The sequence below is a fragment of the Crocodylus porosus genome, unplaced genomic scaffold (assembly GCF_001723895.1).
Source record: "Crocodylus porosus isolate Cpor-Errol unplaced genomic scaffold, CroPor_comp1, whole genome shotgun sequence".
NCBI lineage: Eukaryota > Metazoa > Chordata > Crocodylia > Crocodylidae > Crocodylus > Crocodylus porosus.
This window is the reverse complement of record NW_017728914.1, coordinates 4,651,922-4,660,397: the sequence shown is the minus strand read 5'-3', so window position 1 is coordinate 4,660,397 and position 8,476 is coordinate 4,651,922.

Below are 8,476 nucleotides of genomic sequence, written 5' to 3'. Positions count from 1 at the left end.
CCCCAACCCTACCCCCTTGCTGCTGGAGCATTTGTAAAAATGCCCATACTGCCCATTTTTAAGAAAGGGAAGAAGGAGGGTCTAGGGAATTACAGACCAGTCAGCCTCACCACAGTTCCTGGAAAAATCATGGAGCAGGTCCTCAAGGCATCCGTTTTTAAGCACTTGGAGAAGAAGGTGATTCAGAACAGTCAACATGGATTCATCAAGAGCAGGTCATGCCAGATCAACCTGATCGCCTTCTATGTTGATATGATGACTGAGTCTATGGATGTGGGCAGAACAGTGCATGTAATATACCTTGACTTTAGCGGGACTTTTGATATGGTCTCCCACAACATTCTTGCAAGCAATCTAAGGAAGTATGGGTTGGATGAATAGACTGTAAGGTGGATAGGTAACTGGCTGGATCTCTGGGCTCAAAGGGTAGAAATCAATGGCTTGATATCTAGTTGGCACCTGGTATGAAGTGGAGTGCCCCAGGAGTTGGTCCACAGACTGGTTTTGTTCAGTGTCTTCATCAGCGATCTGGAAGATGGCACAGAGTGCACCCTCAGCAAGTTTGCAGATGACACCAAGCTGGGGGGAGTAGTGGATATACTGCAGGGTAGGGCTAAGATTCAGAGAGACTTAGACAAATTGGAGGATTGGACTAAAAGAAATCTCATGAGGTTCAATAAGGACAAGTGCAAAGTCCTTCACTTAGGACAAAACAATCCTATGCACCAGTACAGCCTGGGGATCGCCTGGCTAAGAAACAGCTCTGCAGAAAATGACCTCAGGGTTACAGTGGAAAATAAGCTGAATATGAGCTAACAGTTTGCCCTTGTTGCCATGAAGACTAACGGCACCTAAGAGCATTGCCAGCAGATTGAGAGAAGTGATTCTTCCCCTCTATTTGGCACTGATGGGGCCACATCTGGAGCACTATGTCAAGTTTTGGGCTCCCCACTACAGACATGATGTGGACATATTGGAGAAAATCCAGTGGGAGGCAATGAAAATGGGGCACATGACTTATGAGGAGAGGCTGAGGGAACTGGGCTTACTGAGTCTGGAGAATAGCAGCCTTCAATAGGAGCCTTCAACTACGTGAAGGGTGGTTCCAAAGAGGGTGGCACTAGACTGTTCTCAGTGGTGGCAGATGACAAAACAAGAAGCAAAGGTGTCAAATTGCAGCAAGGGACCTTTAGGTTAGATATTAGGAAAAACTTTCACATTAGGAGGGTAATAAAGCACTGGAAAAGGTTACCCAGAGAGGCTGTGGAATCTCCATCCTTGGAGGTTTTTAAGACCAGGCTAGACAAAGCCCCGGCTGGATGATACAGTAGAGGACGGTCCTGCTTTGAGCACGGGGTTGGATTAGATGACCTCCTGTAGGCCCTTCCAATACTCATTTTCTATGATTTCATGGTTCTAATTAAGAACTGCAATTCTGACATGTGGCATCTGAGGTAATAAAGAGCTAAAAGTGTGTCAGAAAGTGTTTGCAGAAAGTCGGTCATTAGTCAACCAAGCTCAATACTAATGGCATGAGCAGCACCAGAAGATGCCAGTTCTCCCCATGGAAACTGACCTGATCAATGCACACATTTCACATGTTCCCTCACCAGCTAACGCTTCACTGGCTGGCACCAGAGTGATGGCAGGGCAGTCCAAGGGGCAGCTCCTGCAAGTAACCCGTTCATTGCTGTCACATCTCATCGAGCTCTGGAAAGTCAAGACAGGTAGGGAGCATGACTTTTTAAAGGCAAATGGTAAAAATGCACCAATTGATTTGGACACACAGGAATTTAAAACAGAAATACATAGTCTATGAGCCATTAGCCCTTCACCAGTATTTTAGGGACACTTACATCTGGGTGGATCTTCATTAGGGTTCCTAAGTGTTTCTTTGATAAGAAATTCCAGGATTTTTTTCTTGTATCTTTTCAAGATTGTACAGTGCGCTCCTCTGACAGTTTGAGGGAAAATGCCTGTGGGTGTAATTATTCATGAGATGTTCTGTCTGTGGTTTCCTGCTGGTTTTGTATAGTGATTTTCTGTTGCACTGCAAATAACCATTCCAGGACTTATTTGCATTTGTACTGTGTGTGCAGCTGGGGTCCTATGGATTGACAGTCACAATGGGAACGAATCATTTTAAAGCATTTGCCCCAGCTCTACACACATGCAAGAAGCAGACAGATGGAAGAAGCAATTCCAGAGGAAATTCTCCTCTCAGAGCCACAGACTGGCTCTTGCCTTTGATACTTTGCTCCCCCTGTGCAAGTGGAAATTGAAGGTATTGAATAACCAAGTCATGATCTTGCCATGCAGACCTAAGGTAGGAATTCAGCTGTTAGCCTCCCCATTGACCAGAGGTGCCATGTTTCTAATGTGACTGAACTGCCAGACAAGGCCACCTTGCTAATAACATAATCGCATCTGCTAATGACAGATCTTGGGGAAGCAGTACATGGTCCTTTAGAGGTATGTGCATTCCTTTAGTCACCAAGGAGCCATGGGCTCCCACTGGCCATCTGTAGGAAGAAATCCCTTTTATTCTGGAATGCATCATTTGGCTTCTGGGTTTTTTTCCATCTTCCCTTGAAGCACTGAACTTCAGCCATATCCAGAGGCAGTAGCTGGCTGGGGATTCACTTGTTCTCCTAACGGTACTGGGAAGCCTCTCTGGTGCTTGACTGGAGGATCTTGCTCATGTTACCAGGTTGGGGGTCAGGAGGGATTTTTCCTCCCAGATCAGATTTGCAAGGACTGTTCAGTTTTTGCCTCTGCCTGTAGAGTGGAGCATGCCCCTCTCAGTGGGGCTCCATATCACATAACAAATTCCCTGCCACTGCAAGGGCTCAGGGCATTGGTGGCACCCTTGCCTCTTCTGTGATGCACTATAGGGATTTTTGTACATAAAAGCCATGTTGGATACAGGATGTTATGGGGTCCTTTGTGCTGGTGGGTGTGAGAAGGGCTGGAGGGGATGTTCTCGTGGGCCCTTTCGGCCAGATGTTTATTGCATGGTTGTCTGATATCCCAGAGACCTGAATTCAGTGACCCAACAGGTTCTTTCCAGCACTGTGCTCTTGCAACAAGCAGGGAGCAGGTGAGTCCATGTGTTGCTGTGGCCTCAAACATTCACGTCCAGCTGCAATTAGAGAATGGTCCTTCATCTGAAATCCCAACCCCTGTGTCTGTACCAACAGGAGACCTCACCAGGAGATTGCCCAGTGTGCTAGGGGAAGGATCAGGGGCAGGGCTACCAGACAGAGACTCGTTCAAAGCAGTCTCTGCCAACAGAGGTCTTCCCAGGGCAGCGTTGATCCCACCACCCCTACTGGAGGCAGGTGTGCAGCTGTGATAGCAACTATTTTTGGTCCATGGCCTAGCTGTTGGGCACAGGCTGGGCTAGTCATCCCCAGACCTTGCTGGTAGCAACACTGAGCTTTTCAGATGCTGTAGGCAACAGCAGCCTTTGTTCTCCTATTCTCCTTTCCCTGGTTTAATTTCTGGTGGCTACAAGCAGGAGTGGCAAGGCAGCAAGTCAAGAGATGGGGACTACCAACTTTGGTGCTTGCTTTCAGAACCGTCAGTACCTTCCCTCTGGCTGACCTGATTACTGCCCACCCCACTCCCTGCTCCTAGCCCCGACTCCCACTGCCTGATGGGAGGGAGCTTTTGATGAAAGGGTCTCCTCCTCTCCTTGCTCTGCTGTTGTGACCTTCACCTCCTGTCATATCACAGTCACCCATGCACAGCCTTCTGCTCTCCCAAAATGTCACAGGAAAGGGCCCAACCTTACCAGCAACCTTGTGAGCAAGGGATTAAGACAGCATTACTGCTAGGCAAACAGACACCAGGAGAGTAAGGCTGATTTACCCAGAAGACCTGGATTCTGGGTGCCTCCCTTCTTGGGCACCCAACTTAAAGCCTGCTTCTTAGAGACACTGAACACTTGCAAATTCAGCTGATGTCTGCAGGAGATGCGAGTCCTCAGCAAGTTTGAATATTGAGGGCTCACAAGGTGATCCTATGAAATAAGTAACTCCCTCTGGAGACTTCAACCTTGGTGTTTTGCCCCAGGCCCCTCAATAATTTGATCACAGAGAAAGGATTAGGATTTAGGGAGTTTTGGCTTCTGGCCCTGCACTGTAATCCTTATATCTCTGTGCTGTCACTTTGTAGCTCTGGCAAGCACTGAGGGGATGCCCAGCTGTGCAGTGGATGCTCTTTAGAGAACACCATGACTCATGAGGCACTGGCATGGATTATGGAGAGGGGACCCAAACTGAAAGCTTCAACCTGTCCTGTGCTGAGCACAAACCTTCCCCTGGGGTAAGGAGAGTGGGCTTGGTTTTCAACGCCCCTCTGCATTTCCACAGTTCTGCTTGTGCTTTGGCATGTTCTGGAGGTAACGCCTGCTCATGAGCCAATAAAGGAGACAGCACAAGGAGGGAGGGGGGTGTAGCTGTGGTGCTCAGCAAACTGCCACTGCTGATTTCCAGGCAACTCTGCCATCCCAAGGTGTGAGCAAGACTGAGCAGGTGGCATGCAATGGATGCCTCGCTGTACCCAGTACTCTTCTGATGAAAATGCTCCTCCTCTGCACCAGCGCAAGTGGGAAGAGACTCAGGCTCAATGTGCAAGAGAAATCTGATCCGAATGCAACTGAAGAGTGTGGCAGCGCATACCAAAGCCTCTGTTTCTGCACAAGTGACAGTACCTGTGCATTCAGGGTGGCCTTTCCCCTGTGCTGTGGGAGCCAGGGGTCAGGGTGCTCTCGCAGCCATCTCTGTGAAATTCCCGGCAGCCCTGCTCTGCAGCACAGCAAGGTGTGAGACCCCCACTTTGGTGGCTATGGGCCACTGCTCTAGAAAGGCTGGCAGAGCATCAGGGACCAGTAGGTGAGTTGAGGTCCAACAGCTGCAAGCAGCCTGCAACCTCACAGTCCCTGACGTTGTACAAAAAGAGAAGAAGGTCTTTGTTTTGCTCCACGCTTCCCCCCAGGCCTTTGCCAGCATGAGGAGGACTTTATGCTGGTGCCTGTGCATATCCATCCACACATCCTAAGTTCCCAAAGAGTTAATCTGTGCTCAGAAAGCCTGAGTGCTCTGCATGGGGGCTGTCTGGCAGGAGCCGAGGGGCAGAGCATGCCCCAGTTCAGTGCCTATTAATCATGTTTAGCTTTGCCTGCGGCTGCCTCAGTGCTGCAGCCAGCTCCCAAGAAGGGTGTTTGACTGGTGGCTTTGGGAGTGTCCTTTTAAAGCCGGACTTGGCTGCTCCATTCAGCTGATGCCCAAGGGTGTGAGTGGTCAGGGAGCTGGCCAGCCCCTCCCAGGACACTTTCCCCTCACACTTGTTCCTGTCCTGTTTGTGAACAGAGGTTTTTCTGCCCTAGACTCTACTGTTGCTCTGCTTCCACACACAGAGCTTCTCAGAGGCCCAGCCAGGCTTTGTGGCCAGCAGAAATGCACAGGCCCAGTCCCATAGTGGCACTGCACTGCTTTGTTCCAAATGCTCCTGGGCACAACTTTCTGAACTGCAAATGCTTGGTGAGACACACCAGCCTGGTATCTGGGACAGTGCTATGCCTTTCCTGGGACTTGCAATGGGAGCAACAGCACCTGGCACAGGAGGGAGGATACCTAACAGATGGGCAGTCCTTGCCTTGTGGCACTAGTCCTGAGCTCAGTCTCATGCTGTTTTAAATGTCCCATTCACAGAGCTGGGTGTCCGCATCTCAGGCATTGGCCCAGAAGCCCAAGACATCATTGTCAGGATGTTCCCCTGATCTACATCCATTTTCCTTTGCTTTATTTCCACCTCCCCATGCTGGTTGTTTAGTCTTTCAGATCAGAAGGTGCATAACAAGAATAGCAGGGGCCTGGGCAGGAGTGATGGCTGCAATGGCTGGGCCAGCAGTGGCAGGGCTTCCATTTTTGCACCTCAAGTTGGCACTCGGGGCTCATGCCCACTCACAGCTATGCTCCTGCTTCAGATATTTAAATCCATAGGCAGCTTTGGTGTAAACCTATCAGGATTCCTTTGTTCACCTTCTAAAAAGCACAAAACAGCAAAGCTTGGCTCCCAGCTCCAGGTCGGCTTTTAGCGTTAAAACCCTCATGACCAAGTCTTACAGCCATTGAGTGCCCAGCTGCTGAAGTTATGTAAACATGTGAGACTCAGCTTCCTTGTAAAAATGCCTGTTTCCTGCTCTCTTGGATGCTGAAGAAAGCTTGAAAAGGAGAACTCGGAAAGCTGAGAACTCAAGAGACAAATAAGAGCTTTAAAAAGATCTTAAGATTTATTATCTTTTAAAAAGCGTTTGCTCTTTAAATTATTTATGGCTTTGGAGGGGGCAGGGGAGGCCCAGCTTGTGGGGCTTGAGGGTTTCCCATTGGCATCAGCCAATTCTCATTCTATTTTTTCCCTGTATTTTCAGCCCAGGCATCGTTGCACTATACAAAGGCAGCAACTCAAAGACATTTAACAGCTTATAAAGCTGAGCTGTAAGTAACAGATGAAAACAGGAGCAGAGCCAAAGAAATCTATGCCCTGGCCCCAGCAGAAGATTGCTCAAAAGGGAGCAGGTTTGTGGGACATTATTAGCTTAATCACCATTGCTTCTAAGGAAGAGGTGCCTGCTTTGTAGCTGTTTGCGCAGCTGCGTAATTCTGAGGAATGGGAAGGAGGAAACCCACTAAATCCTTGGGGCTGGCTTCCTCTGTGCTTGCTGCACATGATGCCAGCAGCCCCTTTGGGGGGGTCACTGCATTTGTCAGGAGGCAGGTGTAGTAGATGATGGCACTACTGTTCACTTCAGGGTTTCGTCTGGTATGTGAATGCATAGTGCTGGTGCCTCACCAGTTCCCACTGCAAAGGCTTTGCCCCAACTGTCCTACAAGTTTGGGGCAGCATGTTGGAGGCTAAACCCTATTTAAGTCTCTCACATGTATGGCATGGATTAGCCCTTCATACTCCACCAACCAGATTTGCCATAGGCAGTCGCAGAAGGAGTCTGTGCCACTTCCATGGAACAGGCTCCGTTCCTTGTGGCAGAGCCTGAGGGAGAGGGGCTTGGCTCTGGACTGCAGTGCTAGCCCCTTGCAGAGCAGCCCATGGTGTTTAAGCGGGGATACCAGAGGGCACAGTAGTGACTCTGGGGTCTCTTCTGTCATTACTTGGCAGCTATGGCAACTACCAGCCTGATTTCCAAAGTACTGTGCTGTTGGGAGGGGACCAAAGCCATCAGCTGAAGGCTCTTTAGGAGCTGCAGTTTTAGTAGGCCCCACCAGGTTTCCCTTCAAATACAGGGAACTCTGTAAAGTGAACCTTATGGTCTCCCTGCTCCTGCTGACCCACTGGGCAACAGGGACCTGGCTCCAAATGCCAGGTCTTTATTGAGTCACGACAGGCAAGATAGTGCTGCCTCTGGGGTTCTCAAAGACCTGTCCCACAGTCATGGCAGCTGTGCCCTGACCATGGAAAAGTCCTGCTGAGAATGTGCTGGGTGTGCTGTTAGTAACTGGGAATGAGACAGGCAGTAACCAGCTTGCTGCAACACATGCACTTCTTGGGATGGATGTGCATTGTGCCCCTGGAGCTCTGTTCTCTAACTTGCTAACCAATTAATAATAGCTGTGCTTTTCAGCTTAGTTCTCAGACTGTTTTACAGATGGGGCTGCTATCTATCATCATCCCCACTCTCCAGATGGGGAAGCTGAGACAGGGAGGGAGAGGACCTGCCCAAAGTCATCTCTTAGCTGTGTGGCCAAGCTGGGAACAGAAGCCATGTCCAAAAGGATCAGTCTAGTGATCTGCCTGCTGGGTGCACTGCCATAAATGTTTTGTTTCTACAGGGTCAAGTTCTTCCTCTTCACTGACCTCCTCCCAAGCTCACCCTCTGATATCTCAACCCTGCACACAAGCAAATGGCACTGCCTGGATTGGAGCGAGCCGAACAGCTTCAGATGCATGTGATGCAGAGCCCCACAGGGAACGGTGACCGTGGCAGAGTTTCAAGTAGCCCCATGTGTCAGTTATTCATGGTGTTCAGCTTGGCTCAGGCTTTGGTTTCTTTCTTAATAGTAAGAGTCTGCACATCAAATCTGAACGTGGTTGTAGGTGCCCGGTTCTGGGTTTATTACTAATGCTACTAAGGTCCAGATGGTAAGTTTCAGCCTCCATTGATGAAACACTGCTCCAGGAAAAGGTTTGCCTTGGTGAGAAACGCAGCTCCTACATGGAACAGTAACCAGCTCAGAGCCTCTAGAACAGTAGTCTCCAACCTTTGATCACCTTTAGCATTTAAAAGCAACCCAAGATATACCGTATGCCATCCCCCCGTCCCGCAGCAGGTAAGTCTGTGGGGAGGGAAGGGTGGGGTGGCAGATAGAGGCAGAGGGAGAAAAAAAATATTTGGGGATGTGCCCCCCCTCTAGCAGGTAAGTCTGTGGGAGAAGGGGTGAGGGGAAGGGGATTG